The sequence below is a fragment of the Pelodiscus sinensis genome, chromosome 19, assembly GCF_052426305.1.
Source record: "Pelodiscus sinensis isolate ZL-2025 chromosome 19, ASM5242630v1, whole genome shotgun sequence".
Classification (NCBI taxonomy): domain Eukaryota; kingdom Metazoa; phylum Chordata; order Testudines; family Trionychidae; genus Pelodiscus; species Pelodiscus sinensis.
Window position 1 is genome coordinate 14,954,190 of NC_143070.1, and position 14,191 is coordinate 14,968,380.

At 47.0% G+C, this 14,191-nt stretch overlaps 1 long non-coding RNA gene across 1 annotated transcript; it reads right to left on the reverse strand.

Annotated features, from left to right (window-relative positions):
* Positions 1 to 1,465: 1,465 nt before the first annotated feature.
* On the reverse strand, positions 1,466 to 4,993 carry LOC142823082 (uncharacterized). The gene is made up of 3 exons (XR_016347279.1): positions 4,720 to 4,993; positions 2,354 to 2,508; positions 1,466 to 1,600 (listed from the first exon to the last, which is right to left on the reverse strand). It is a non-coding gene; the product is annotated as an uncharacterized LOC142823082 (long non-coding RNA).
* Between the last annotated feature and the right edge of the window lie 9,198 nt (positions 4,994 to 14,191).

A 14,191-nucleotide genomic window follows, 5' to 3' on the forward strand; every position in this document is an offset into this window, starting at 1 on the left:
GTCTAGCCTGTCCTTGGTCTTCTTCTTGCTTCAAATATCTTTGTGCATTTTTTGCTTGTTACCCTTTATGTCTCAAGCTAGATGGAGCTTGTTTTGTGCCTTCACATTTCTAATTTTGCCCCTACATACTGTGCTGTTAATCCTTTGTATTTTGACCTAGTTTCCACTTTTTATTCGACTCCTTTTTGATATTTAGATCATGTACAATCATTTGGTTAAGCCAAGATAGTCTTTTACCATATTTCCTGTCTTTCCTACGCAGTGGAATAGTTTGCTCTTAGGCCCTTAATAATGTCCCTTTGAAAAACTGCCAACTGTCTTCAATTGTTTTTCTTCTTAGTTTTGCTTCTCATGGGACCTTACCTACCAGCTCTTTGAGTTTACCAAAATCTGCCTTCCTGAAATCTATTTTCTCTATTTTGCTGTTCTCCCTTCTACTGTTCCTTAGAATCATGAACTCTATGATTTCATGTTTATTTTCACCCAAGCTGCCTTTCATTTTCAAATTCTCAACCAGTTCCTCCCTATTTGTTAAAATCAAATGTAGAACAAAGGGAGAGAAAAAGAAAACAGTATGTCGCAGGGGTGGAAGTTTTTAGGCTCCGGGTTTGGTGGCAGGAGGGCTCCTTATCTGGTCTGAAGGCAGGCAGGATGGTGTAGCCTCAGCTCTGTGGTCTATTTTCTTTGTGCTGCAGCTGCCTCTAGTGGCCACTCTCAGTATCACGTCACTTTTCTCTGTGCCCTTCGCTTTCATGTGGCTCCACTCTCAGCTCCCTCTCTCTCCATTCCCGGCATTTCCCATTTTGCAGGCACAAACAAACTTTGACTTCGGTTTAAGTCAGTGTAAGAGGAAGCTGCAATCAAATTCAGTGGTCCTAGTTCTTACCCTATAGGAGGAGTTCTTGAACGAATGGACAAACAGACGCATAAACAGACGGCTGCCCTCTAAAAATAGATGAGATAGATTAGATTATGTGAGAGATTGAAACCAAAGATGACTGATTGTTTGCACATAGAAAATACAGATCACTAATATCACCGTCTATATCTGGAGAGCGTCTCTTTGACAAATCCACTTAGATGCCGCGATGCAGCTTTCAAAATGAATCACATCTGCTTTTAACACCCCACATCTGTTTCCTTCAGGAGGATTCACTAACTTGAAGCTGGGAAACAAAATAAACAAACAAATCACTGCTTAGGATTTTTGAATAGCCCTCTTAACTGCTGACTGGTTCCTGCAGCGCCCTGGTTGATCATTAGTAACAGTAGTTTGGCCTTGGTCTATTTCTGGAAAAGACATGTCCACATTATAAAACCCAGCTCACAGGATTGGCCTGACACTGATGGAAGCTGTGGAATGAGGCTCAAGACTAGCTCTTAACATCCCTTTCTCCCATATATAGCCTCTGCTCTCACAAATGCTGGAAAAAAATACCCTTGTGCCGCTAGCTGAACATCTTACACCAGCAGATAAAACCACTCACAGTGTTCGATTTAACAGGGACCCATCCATCCAAGTCCAATTCCTTGCAGGGGATGTAACAGTGAGTCCGAGCCAGACCTCGTTTGTGTCTTTGGAATTTGTTTTAATGAAAATCTGTAAAGGACAGGGAAGAATGAACTGATGGGGGAAAGAGGGTTTAGTGGTTAGGGTACTTGCCAGAGGCTCTGGCAAAATAAAGGCCTTGCTACTCTGTTTGTGATGTCTGAGGCCATGCTATAGGTGAGATGGCAGAGTGCAGTTTCTGTACTGTTGCTCGCTTTAACTTTTCATTTCCTTGCTTTTTAGCACATTTAGGGTACGTCTAAACTACATGCCTCTGTCGGCAGAGGCATGTAGATTTGTTTGTTCAGTAAAGGTAAATGAAGCCGCGATTTAAATGATTGCGGCTTCATTTACATTTACATGGCTGCCGCGCTGAGCCGACAAACAGCTGATCAGCTGTTTGTCGGCTCGCCGCTAGTTTGGACGTTCCCCCTGTCGACATCAAAGCCCTTTGTCGGCAGCCCCCGGAAACCTCATTCCACGAGGAATAATGGGGCTGCCGACAAAGGGCTTTGATGTCGGCAGGGGGAACGTCCAGACTACCAGCGAGCCGACAAACAGCTGATCAGCTGTTTGTCGGCTCAGCGCGGCAGCCATGTAAATGTAAATGAAGCTGCGATCATTTAAATCGCGGCTTCATTTGCCTTTGCTGATCTGTCTAATCTACATGCCTCTGCTGACAAAGGCATGTAGTCTAGACACAGCCTTAGATGTGTACAGGGCAACTCTGACAGATGCACAGCACCGTGGCTCTGTCTGTTATTACTAGCAATGCTCATAGCCCCCAAGGGAAGTGTTATTTACCATCTCAGCCTGGTCCCGGATCACCGGCAGTCGGGAGCCCCTCCTTGAACAGTTATTGCAGCTCTCGTTCCAGGAAGCTTTGTCTTTAGACACCCAGTAGCACTTGTCCCGGTGCAGCAGCCAGTCTGGGGGGCAGAGCTTGCACCCCGGTGCATCTGGAGGGGAAAATGGAAATGTGCCATGAAGCTGAAAGTTCTGAACTTCACTGAACTTGTGCACAGGCCCAATAGTCAATTTGCAGCTGCAGGCCAGGAAGGAGATTGCTGGTGTGATTTGCGAGCTCTGAGTAACAGCACCGGCCTGTGAAGGTCAGGCTCAGCTGGAATTCTCCTTCACTCTCTCCCCTCAACAGCTGCAGGGTTCCTGTGCCCCACTGAACAGCCATTGCAATTTGCACTCCAGGTGGGGCAGGTAACAGGGCCTGTGCAAAGCTAAAGGATCTTAATTTAGGTCACAAAGTCAAAGTTGGAAACACCACGTTCATGGCAGCCCATGCAGCTGTCACTCAGCCTGACTGGGGGTTCTTCCTGTGCAGTGAATGTTTGTTTGGGGACCCATCATGGACATGGGCACCAGATCAGCCTGCACACTGAATGAGGCAGCAGCCATAGGGGGAAAAAACGGTAGGTAACCATGCAATAGAGACAGTATCATAAGATGCACACAAATGGGAGCTGGATTATGGTTGTGTGGGTAACTATAATACTGGCATTTCCTAACTATCAGGAGCTTGGCTTTGTAACCATCCTGTTCCCTTAATGCAGGGTTGTATTCCAAGTGTTAGTTTCTCTAACAAACAAACAAACAAACAAACAAACAAACAAACAAACAAACACATAAAGCAATTCTGATACACGCAGCAGGAACAACGGCCCCATCCTGAACCTGAAGCAGGGTTTGGACCTGGCTCAGCACCACGCCCCACTGCTACTGCTCAGGGATAGTGGGTGACATGGAAAATCTGTCATCATGAGAGGAGGAAGCAGGGGATGGGTACTCAGAGGGAGCCCGGCCAGCTCTGTCTTCCTCCCCAGTAGGATCTTCTGCCCCATGTGGTGTCCCTGGAGGTGACAGACCACTGGGGCCATGTGCTGGCAGGGTTGGTGAGTTCTATGGGTTCTTGATGCAACAGCACCAGGAATATTCCTGGCCCAGAGGCTTAGCTCCAGTAAAGTTTAGGACTGTATCTCACTCTGGCCTCACATGCCTCCCCCATCACCACCTGCAACCCCTGAGAGATTTAAAATGGCCCCAGGAGTCCCTGTCACCTGCAGCACAGCTGGATTAAAGCAGCTTCCTGCCAGCTCTGGCCCCATGCACAGCAGCCAGCATGTCCCTGTGGCTCCTGGGTGGAAAGGAAGTTGTGTCTCCACACATTGCCCCTCCCCTGGACACCCCTATGGCCAATGGAAGCTAATGGGCTGGTGCCTGTGGGGAAAAGCGCATGGAGAGCTCTGAGACTTCCCCTGCGTAGGAGCTGGGGCCAGAGGGAGGTCCCCGAGGTAAGCGCCGTGTTCCTCCTGCACGCCTACCCCATCACAGAACCTGTAATCCTAACCCCCTCCTCTCCCCACAAATCCTCTACCCAGCTCAGAGCCTACACCCAGCATCCAAATTCCCACCCAGAACCTTAGGCATGTGTGGGGGAGGGACTTTGAGTGGGGGAGGGGTGCAGGCATTCTGGACCCCACCAAAATTTCTACAAACTTGCTGCCCCTATGTGCTGGGTGAGGGAGAACATGGTCCAGATCTCTCCCCCTCCCCCACCTTTATAGGTAGCTCCCAGTGCAGGGTGAGCTGGCGCACCAGGGTGAACCCAGCATTTCTGACTGTTCTTGCTGTTATCGGTGTCCTGCTACAGAGTCTTCCTGAGCATCAGAAGCCAGAGGGGAAATGGCGACTCTTCCTGGAATACATTTCCTGGGCCAAAGCAAATGTGTTTCTCCAGCCTCAGGGCTCCCCTACCCTGTATTTCCAAGGCCTGCTTCTAATAATGGAAGTGTGAAAGCTTCTCAAAGGTGCCACAGGACCTGTTTACAATGGGAGAAGCAGGGAAACTAAACAAGAGTCGCTGCCAGCTGCCCTAAGTATTTTGTACCAATAGGGTATTTATCATGTAACCCACGCACCTTCCCGTGTAGTGGCACTGAGACCACTACAAGATTCATGAGTCTGCTCTACAGACTCAGCTAAGGCCTTGTAGCTTTTAGCTCATGTGGTAGAATCTCATACCTCTAATTTCAGAAGTCCCAGGTTTGATCCCACCCACCAATCTCGTTTTATTGCAGTAGCTTGTATCATTACCCTGTGTGACCAGTAGGCAGTTCTGCACTGCAAGGCGCAGCTGAGAGGAGGAGGTGAGGTACCTGCTGAGTTGCTGGAAGATGATTCACACACAAATTGTTTCAAGCGGGACTGAAAATCTGTCATGCCAGGGCTGCCGTTGGATTGAGGGATGAGTCTCTCCCCGGTACTGTTGTTCTCCAGGCAATTCAGAGACCCTCTGTGCTGAAAAACTTCAGAACAGCATCAGCATAAATGGCAGCTACTGCTCAGGGATCAGCCTCCCATCCCATACTGCAGCTTTCACATTCAGAACTGGGCCGGGGAGATAGAACATGAGAGAAGATAAGAGAGACTGTTGCATTTATTGCACAGTGATAGGTGTCTCCCACTCTGCCCTGCACACTGATGACAGTGAAAGTCTAAGAGAGGAATCACAGGGGGCTCACGTATCAAGCTCTAACATTGTCCTGCCCATGTCATATTGTTCGCATTTTGGTGCTAGTGACGTGTCTGGGATTTTATTCACAAGAGCGTTGGAATCAGAAATGCAGATGGAGAAATGTCAGGGTGTAGCATTTGGCACAAATTAATTTGGAGGTGCTTACCCCAAATGCCCGTCAGAATCATAGATGCCACCTGGACGAGGAACCAAACTGTTCCCAGCCGCAGAGCGAGCAGATGCCAGCAAGGGCATGGAGGATGATCTGTAAGAAGCAGAGTCTGGTGGAAGGTCTTCAGCACATAGAGCAAGGACTAAGGGACGTGCCTGTGCAGCACCTGCCAATGGACATTTATATTCCTCCTGACATACCAGGAATAGTTTAAAGCCTGTCAGTTAAGAGCTACATCATGCTGAGGGCACCCTGGTGATGAAAGAGAAAAATACTGCCAAAGTGAAGAAAAGACTAACAAATTCCTACTGTCAATTATGTCACAACATGGTTCTAGCCTTTTTAGGGTGTGTCTAGACTACAGAGTTTAGTCAACAAAAGTGGACTTTTGCCAACAAAACTATACCTGCATCTACACTGCCTCTGAGTTCTGTCGACATAACATCGACAGAACTCAGCAGTTTTGTTTACGGCTGTAAACCTCATTCTACGAGGAATAACGCCTTCTGTTGACAAAGTTTTGTCGACAGAAGGCGTTATTACATTTACACTGTCCTTTGCGTCTACACTGCCATGTCGACAAAGTGGCTCGCTTTGTCGACGAAACTGGATGTAGTCTAGATGCTCTTTGTCAACAGAAGCTTTGTCAACAGTATCTGTCGACAAAACTTCTGTTGACAAAAGCCTGTAGTCTAGACATACCCGAAGAGTGGGGTGTATCTGACCATGTTACATAGCAAGGCTTTGCTTCAGCCCCTTTTAAGTGCAGTTCCCTATGGTCTTTTCATTATGATCTAACAATCCTTCTAATGACTGCCTTTTACTATTCTCATCTCCTTCTTTCCTTACAAATCCATGCTGGCTGTTACCTATCAACTTATTATCTTCCAGATATTTGCAGATGAATTCCTTAATTATTTGCTTCATTATCATTCCTGGAACAGAAGTTAAGCTGACTTAACTGAATGAGGTTTGCAGTATTTTTGCAGTGGTTTGTAGTTTCCTGGCTTGTTCTGATTTCCCTTCTTATAGATGGGCATTATATTGCCCTTTTCCAGTCTTCTGGAATCTCTCCCAACTTCCATGACTTTTCAATGATGGTAGCTAAAGGCTCGGATATCCTCTCTATCAGCTCACGTATTCTAGGATGCATTTCATCAGGTCCTGGTGACTTGAAGACGTCTAACTTTTCTAAGTAACCTTTAACTTGTTCTTTTCCTATTTTAACTTCTAAACCAACCCCATTTCCTCTAGCATTTACTATGTAAGGCATCCCCTCATCACCAAACTTCTTGATGAAAACTGAAACAAAGATGTCATTAAGCACCTCTGCCGTTTCCAAGTTTCCTGTTGTTGTAATTGTGTGACAATATACCTAGCACTTTGGATGGGATTGCTCTGGGGGTGGCTAACCCATGCAACGCTGCTATTTTTAGTACACTAGGTCATATAAGCTACCGCGGATATATCTATCCAAGCTGAACTCACTTCTTTAGCCCAGGTGTAGACGTACAGCAAAATTCTTCCACACCCCATTAGCTCTAAGTTTTGTCTGGCAACTTGAAACAAGTTGGAGCCCACTAATATACTCCCAGACACCCAGAACTGCCATCATAGGATATTCAAAACCCTTTCAACTTCAGCTTCTACTGCCTATTGCCTCCTGGCCCTAGGAGTGGAGATTAATATCTATGGGTATGTCTACACTACCACCCTAGTTCGAACTAGGGTGGTAATGTAGGCAACCGGAGTTGCAAATGAAGCCCGGGATTTGAATTTCCCAGGCTTCATTAGCATATTGCCGGCCTATGCCATTTTTAAACATCCGCTAGTGCGGACTCCGTGCCGCATGTAGCCGCGGGCATGGAATCCGCACTAGCGGACATTTAAAAATGGCACCGGCCGGCAATATGCTAATGAAGCCCGGGAAATTCATATCCCGGGCTTCATTTGCAACTCCAGTTGCCTACATTACCACCCTAGTTCGAACTAGGGTGGTAGTGTAGACATACCCTTTGGGACCTGTTTGTATTGCACTGTGAAAAGTTTCATTCCAGGATGTGACCATGAGGCATTCACTGGTGTCTGATTTTATAGCTCTGAGTTGGGAGGGATGCTTCTGTAGGAGAACTGAACCAGAAGACCCAACTATAGAAAGGAGAAAAGGCTCTGAAGAGCTGTATATTACAGCACTCACAGGGGAGAAGATAACCAGCTCAGCTCTAGTTGGAGTTGGAGCACAGTTCTTGCTCCTGTACAGATACAGTACATCCAGAGTGACTGACATAATTCATCTAGTGACATTCTTCAGCTTTGAAGCCTCATGACCAACCTCCTTTCCAGATCAGGAGTATATTAAACACCAGCCTAATGCAGAACCTTGTGGCAGCCCCCTGCTAAGTTATTGTTACAATGAAACTGACCACTAAGTCCTACTGCTTCTTTCCTATCTCCTGCAAGTCTCAGTTCCTAGCTAGTAGTTTCTGAATATCAGGGGCTTGTCTGCACAGGGAAATTGACCAGATGGTTTTTCCCAAATAGCTCTCTATATGCTCTATTCCAATTAAAATCACTTTATTCCAGAATAAGCAGTGCCCTTTCAAAGCAGAGTAATTATTTCTGAAAAAAAATCACTTTTAAAATCACTGTCCTGGTCAATGTATCTATATATACGAGTCCTTATTTTCCTTAATAACTTCTTGTGAGGGACTTTATCAAAAGCTCTTTGAAAGTCAGGAGGCTGGTGCAGTCGTGTGAGAACAAGTGTATCTGTATTATGAGCACTTGGAATTACACTGGCATATTGTGACTCCAAAATCTAATGTTTCCTTCCTTTATTGTTTACACATGGGTGCTACAGTGCCCCATTAATTTGATCAACTCTGCCACCAGTTATGTCTGGGGTTCTGCCTCCATTCCAATTCACTGGCTTGTTGCTTTGATACTTCTCGCGTTTGTGGACAGACTTTTACAAGTTTCACTTTGACCATCGGCCTGTTTTTATTTAAATCTTTTGATGCCCGTTTGCATCATTTACATTTTTGATCTTTTCCTGCACAGCCTCCCAAGTAGCATCCCTGTATTTATTGGATCTTGCACCCCTGATATTACTAACATCCCCAATGGACAGATGTCTCACCTTAGAGAAGGCTCCTCCACACTCGTTAGCATTCCCCCAGCTTCTACCGTAAATAATCATCCCAACTCCTACTTACTACATGTGCCAAAAGTCTGCTCCCACTCTAGTTAAGGCAGAGTCCAGCCTTTCTGTGCAATCTCTCTTCCACCAGATAGCCCCACCCTCACTTTGTCACCTCTAGCCAACGCCCCCTGCAGTTCTCTGTGCCGTCACTGGTATGTCACATTGGCACATCCAGAATTCCCATTCACAAGAGATATTTCCCCTTGCCCCATCCCTGCAAGGTACCATGTAAAGGCAGAGTCGGGAATGGACACCCAGGGAGACAGTGAGTCACTTACCTTGGGTCTCAGGTTGACGTGAGCAGTCTGCTGTTCTCACCTTTGGGCGAAGGTGTAATGACGTATAACCCTCTTCGTCCTCCATTAGCCAGGCTTTTCCTGGCTGTGAATCCTTTTCAGCAGGTACTCAGAGGAGGGAACAGAACAGCTAGTGACTGACCGCCAGGCTCTGCAGCTCAGGGCTCACCTCCCAAAGCAGCACAGACCCTCCCCATGAGAAACCACAGGAAGTGCAGGCTCTGAAGTGACACCCAACTCTTCCGCCTTCCCCACACATGTCTGAGCCCATCACTAGACCCTGCCAGCTTCTCTACTGACAGTGCTTAAACTGGGTTTGAAAAGAAAATGCATTGTACCTGCCAAGGGTTGCCGGAAGGAGGGGGGAGCAGTTATGGGGAAGAGGGTAAATGGGGTTGGGTGGTAGACAAAGGTAGAGAACTGGAGGAGGGCACAAGTAAGGGAGAAGAGATGAGGTATAGAGGAGTGGGACAACGGAAGGGAGGGCAAAAGAGTGAGTGGCAGGAAGTTGGGAAAGAATAAGGGAGGAGCATTTATCACCCCCAAGTTCTCTCCTGTCATGGGTTTGCCAGGATCTGGAGGGAGCTGTTCCCTCGGAGAAGAAAAGGTCCCTCTCCCTACCCTCTGTGTGCACCAAGATTGGGGGGTTTCTCCCTCCTCTCCTGTGAGCTAGGATCCAGGGGGCCTTTTGCCTCTGGGGTGCCTCTGCTACTCCAACAGGAGTGTGACCCTTTCCCATGGGAACTAAGATCTGTGGCCCTGTCTGTCTGGTGTTGTCTTTGCTTTTCTCTCCTCCCTTCTTGGATCTGGGGGAACCTTTTTTCTCTGCAGGGTCTGGGCTCTTCCTCCTATTCCCATATAGGTTGGGGTCTGTCTCTACAGGGCAGACTGAGGAAAGACTCAGCAACTGTGATGTGTCGCTATATCCTCTCTCATAGGCAGGAGAGTTGAGATCCCTGTAGCTCGGCACTCGTAGAATCAGGCAGTCAGAGCCCTGATGGAAGGGCTGTAAGGAATGAACTGGCCCAGGGTTTCTATAGGGGGATGGTTAGTCATGGCACAGAGGGATTTTCTTATGTCTGGTTTAAGGTGCAGCAAAGAGCTTTCGTTCCATCTGGCACCTTTTGCCGCCAGGATTACTCATTGGAGGTAATGACGACTCCTTGCTCAACTTTTTTTACTGTCAGGCTCCTGGGATGCAGAGACTAATTCCTCCCCTAAACACACACACACGGCCGACCAGAAGCACACCCAGAGAAGTCCCCCCAATGCCTTGGTCGGTGGTAATAACATTTCCCTGTCTCTGCTGGCGATGCCTGGCGTGATGCATCCTGGGACTGAATTAACCTTTTTCACAGTTGCCTCACATTGGCAGCTCAGTTAGCCTGGGATGGGCTGATGCTCCCAGGTCCCTCTCCTCCTTCCCCAGCCGATAGCAAACATTCTTGGTACTAGTCTCTAAGAGGATGACCTTGCATTTTGCACTATTACTTGTTATCCCAGTTCTACCAGTGCTATTATCAGTCACCCTGATCACCTTAAATGATATTGCAGTCCTGCTCCAGATTGTCCGTACCTCCCCATTTTGGGTCACACACATTTTATTAGACCAATCCAATTGTATGTGCCAAGGTAATTAATAAAATTGTTAGATAAAATTGCCTCCAAAGCTGATGCTTGTAGAACTTTATTGTGCCCTCAGGCCTGATAGTTCACCTTCAGCATGACCCATTGTAGGCTCCCCTTTCTCAAGTTCCATACCTGGTTTTGAGTCTCCTATTAATCTCGATCTTCTCCAATTTAAGTAATAATTTCCCATTTGGAACTGTATTACTGAACTCCAGGCTGATTAGATCTCCTGCTGTTTCTTTCTTTGCAAGAGGATTTATCATCCCAAAGACACATCGGCTGTGTCTAGACTGGCAAGTTCTTCTGCAAAAGCAGCTGCTTTTGCAGAAAAACTTGCCAGCTGTCTACACTGGACGCTTGAATTTCTGCAAAAACACTGACGATCTCATGTAAGATTGTCAGTGCTTCTTGCGGAAATACTATGCTGCTCCAATTTGGGCAAAAGTCCTTTTGTGCAAAAGCTTTTGTGGAAAAGGGCCAGTGTAGACAGCTCAGATTTGTTTTGCGCATAAAAGCCCCGATCACAAAAATGGCGATCGGGGCTTTTTTGCGCAAAAGCGCATCTAGATTGTCACGGACGCTTTTCCGCAAAAAGTGCTTTTGCGGAAAAGCGTCCGAGCCAATCTAGATGCTCTTTTCCGCAAATGCTTTTAATGGAAAAGTTTTCCATTAAAAGTATTTGCGGAAAATCATGACAGTCTAGACGCAGCCATCAAGTTGATCTGGTTCTCTGACACATCTACCTTTTGTAAAACCATGTTGTGTTTATCCCAGGCACCATTTACCTCTCTCTCTAATTTCTCAAAATATTTTCTAAGACCTCTTATACAATCAAGCTCAAGAAATGGGTCTTCAGTTTTATGGATAGGATTGCGTGCTCTCATACTGTCTGTTACATATAGGTACTGTATTTTCTCCTAATTCCGTCTCATTCTTCCCACCCAGTGGAAGCAGCATGAAGTAAAGTAAAAGACTCTGCATTGTTAACCAGTCAGGCCTTCAGGCCTGTCTGACACCTCAGAAAGGCATGCCTACAGTTTGAAAACCAAATCGAACACCACCATAAGGGTTTCTCGCAGGAAGAACCTGGGCAATTCTAAACAAAACTAAGCTCCGTGACCTCCTGAGGTCTCTTCCGCTCTGTGATTCTATGAAACATTATGAGAGGCTGTGCTGAACAGCTTGCAAGTGTTGCTAGCAGAGTCAGGCAGCAAAGAAATGTTCAACATTAGTGGTTAACAAGTGCTTTTGGGAGTAGTTAATAAACAAGTCTATTCCATTAAACTGACCGGCGTGAAGATGCTTTGTAAAAAGATAGCTCGGCTGCTGAGAGTGACCCGCCACTGCACTTTGAAGTGTAAGTTTTATTGCTTGCACCTTGCATGTCCTTTTGTTGAAAAGTAAACCACAGAATGTTTTGCAGAGCTAAGTTTAAGTAAATGGATTGTAAAACCCACTCACATGGAAGTTATGGGATGAGAGAATGGTCTCAGGGCTGACAGAATTTTTTCAACAAATTTTGACAGTCAAAAAGTGTTCAAAGAAAATCATTGTTGTGCGTTCATACTGTCTCCCTGTCAGCCCCGGCGTCTACACACATGGGTGGTCAATCAGTACTGGCAGCAATGCCCTGGAGGCAGCAATCCAGTTCATGAGTCCATATTCACTGTCCCCTGATGCATTGCTTTCTATCCCAGCATTTCATGGGTTTCCTTCTTCAGTTCGCAGCATTTTTCAACATTCTTTGTTTTCTGCACACCCATCATCTTTAACCACAGGAGTGGATCCTTCAGTGCTCTCCACTGCTCTGCTAGCTGCACTGAGCACATCACGAATGGCAGTCGAGTTAATATTGAATTTATGAAGGCAATGACAGCCTGGCTACTGATTTTGAACAGTCAGATCCACAGGCTATTAGGCGGTACGACCTGGAGTACTAGGAATCAGAAAAGCTTTGAGGCAACACTTTGAAGATGAAAACCAGTAATGGTTGTTTCACCTTAGCTCGGCACTGCAGGATGTCCCATCCATAGCGCTTTTCCATGAAACTGCATAAAATCTGCCCATAGGAATCAAAATTCCTATGGCTTGTGTGCAATTGGAACGACACAGCCTCCTCTCCCTGAATACTGATCCAGGAGCTCTGCAGTGCTCCAAGCAGGAGAATGTTTTCTGTATAGAGCCACCATGGTCATCTAGGAAGATGTGATGTAAACACTCCATGGCTACGTCTACACTGGCATGATTTTCCAGAAATGCTTTTAACAGAAAAGGTTTCTGTTAAAAGCATTTTCGGAAAAAGCGCGTCTAGATTGGCAGGATGCTTTTCCGCAAAAGCACTTTTCACGATTGGGGCTTTTTTGCGGAAAACAGTACTATGCTGTCTACACTGGCCCTTTTGCATAAAAGTCTTTTCGTAAAAAGACTTTTGCCCGAACGGGAGCAGCGTAGATTTTCTGGAAAAGCACTGATGATTTTACATGAGATCGTCAGTTCTTTTCCGGAAATTCAAGCGGCCAGTGTAGACAGCTGGCAAGTTTTTCCGCAAAATCATCTGATTTTGCGGAAAAACTTGCCAGTCTAGACACAGCCCATGTGTATGTCTACACTGGTGGGTTATTGTGCAAGAACCTGCAACGCGTCCATACTACCCACCCACGCTCGCTCAAGAAGATTTACAGTACGACGTCGAAAGAAAGGGCTTCTTCCGCATGAGCTACACTCTTTTCTAACAGGTGTATAAAACTTATACAAAAGCAAATTTTCAGGGTTTTTGTTGAAAATGAAATAATTTTCAATTTCTGGCAACCAAATCACCAAAATAGTCTGGCTTGTAACCAAAAATGCAAAACTGAGGTATACCGAACGTTTTTCAACAAAAAGTCTCATCAAAACCTCAAATTAACAAGTTTCAACCAGCTCTGCTAACCATCTGTCTGCCTATTGTCTGTGCATTGTCAGAGTCCTATTTCCGTTCACACTTCTACCTCCTTAGTAACTCTCCTGACTCTGCAGAGCCGGCCAGTCCTGCCCTGCATGCGCCTCCTTCTCTTTCCCATTCTTATGCTGACTCTTGCTCTTCCAGAACCTTCCATCTCTACACGCACCCCTGACTGACTCCCCAAAACTAAGAGCCTGGAGCTTTTCCCCACCCCTTGTGACATACTTGACTCACTATTTGGCTCTTCCATTTTCTAACCCACGCCCATCCCACCACCATTTCCTGTAACTGCACTAGCCCCTGCAGAACCTCCCCCCACCTGCACTATCCCTAATTAACTGCCAGGCTCTGCCCCCAAGAAAATGTAGTTTTTCTAGAACCTTCCATCTCTATATTCCTGACGGCCATTACACCCACCCTTCACTACTAAACCCCTCACTTCCCAACACTGTCCTCCACACAGCACCTCCCACCCCCTGCTAGCCTGTCCCTGCCCCCACCTTATCAACTACCCCAGCCCTGCCTAACTCTCCTCCACGGCCCCAGTGATATCCCTGACAAACAACAGACTCCCCACGGCCCTGGTCCCCGTCCCCCCTTCCTGCCTCTGCCCCCAACGTCTCCCCCTACCCCCACTGCAGCCCCCTGCCTGCCCAGAGAGACCCTGGCACCTCCCAGAACTCCCCCCCCCCCCATGTGCCCGGCTGGCAGAGGCTGCTCTGCACTGATGGCAGTTACCTCCCCCAGATACATTTCCACCCCCCACTGCTTCACAGGAACCTCCCTCTGCCCCACGGCCGACCCACTGCCAGTCTGTGCCCCACGGACAGAGCCCCCCTCTGCCAGCCCCTCCCCCACTGCCCGCTTGTGCCC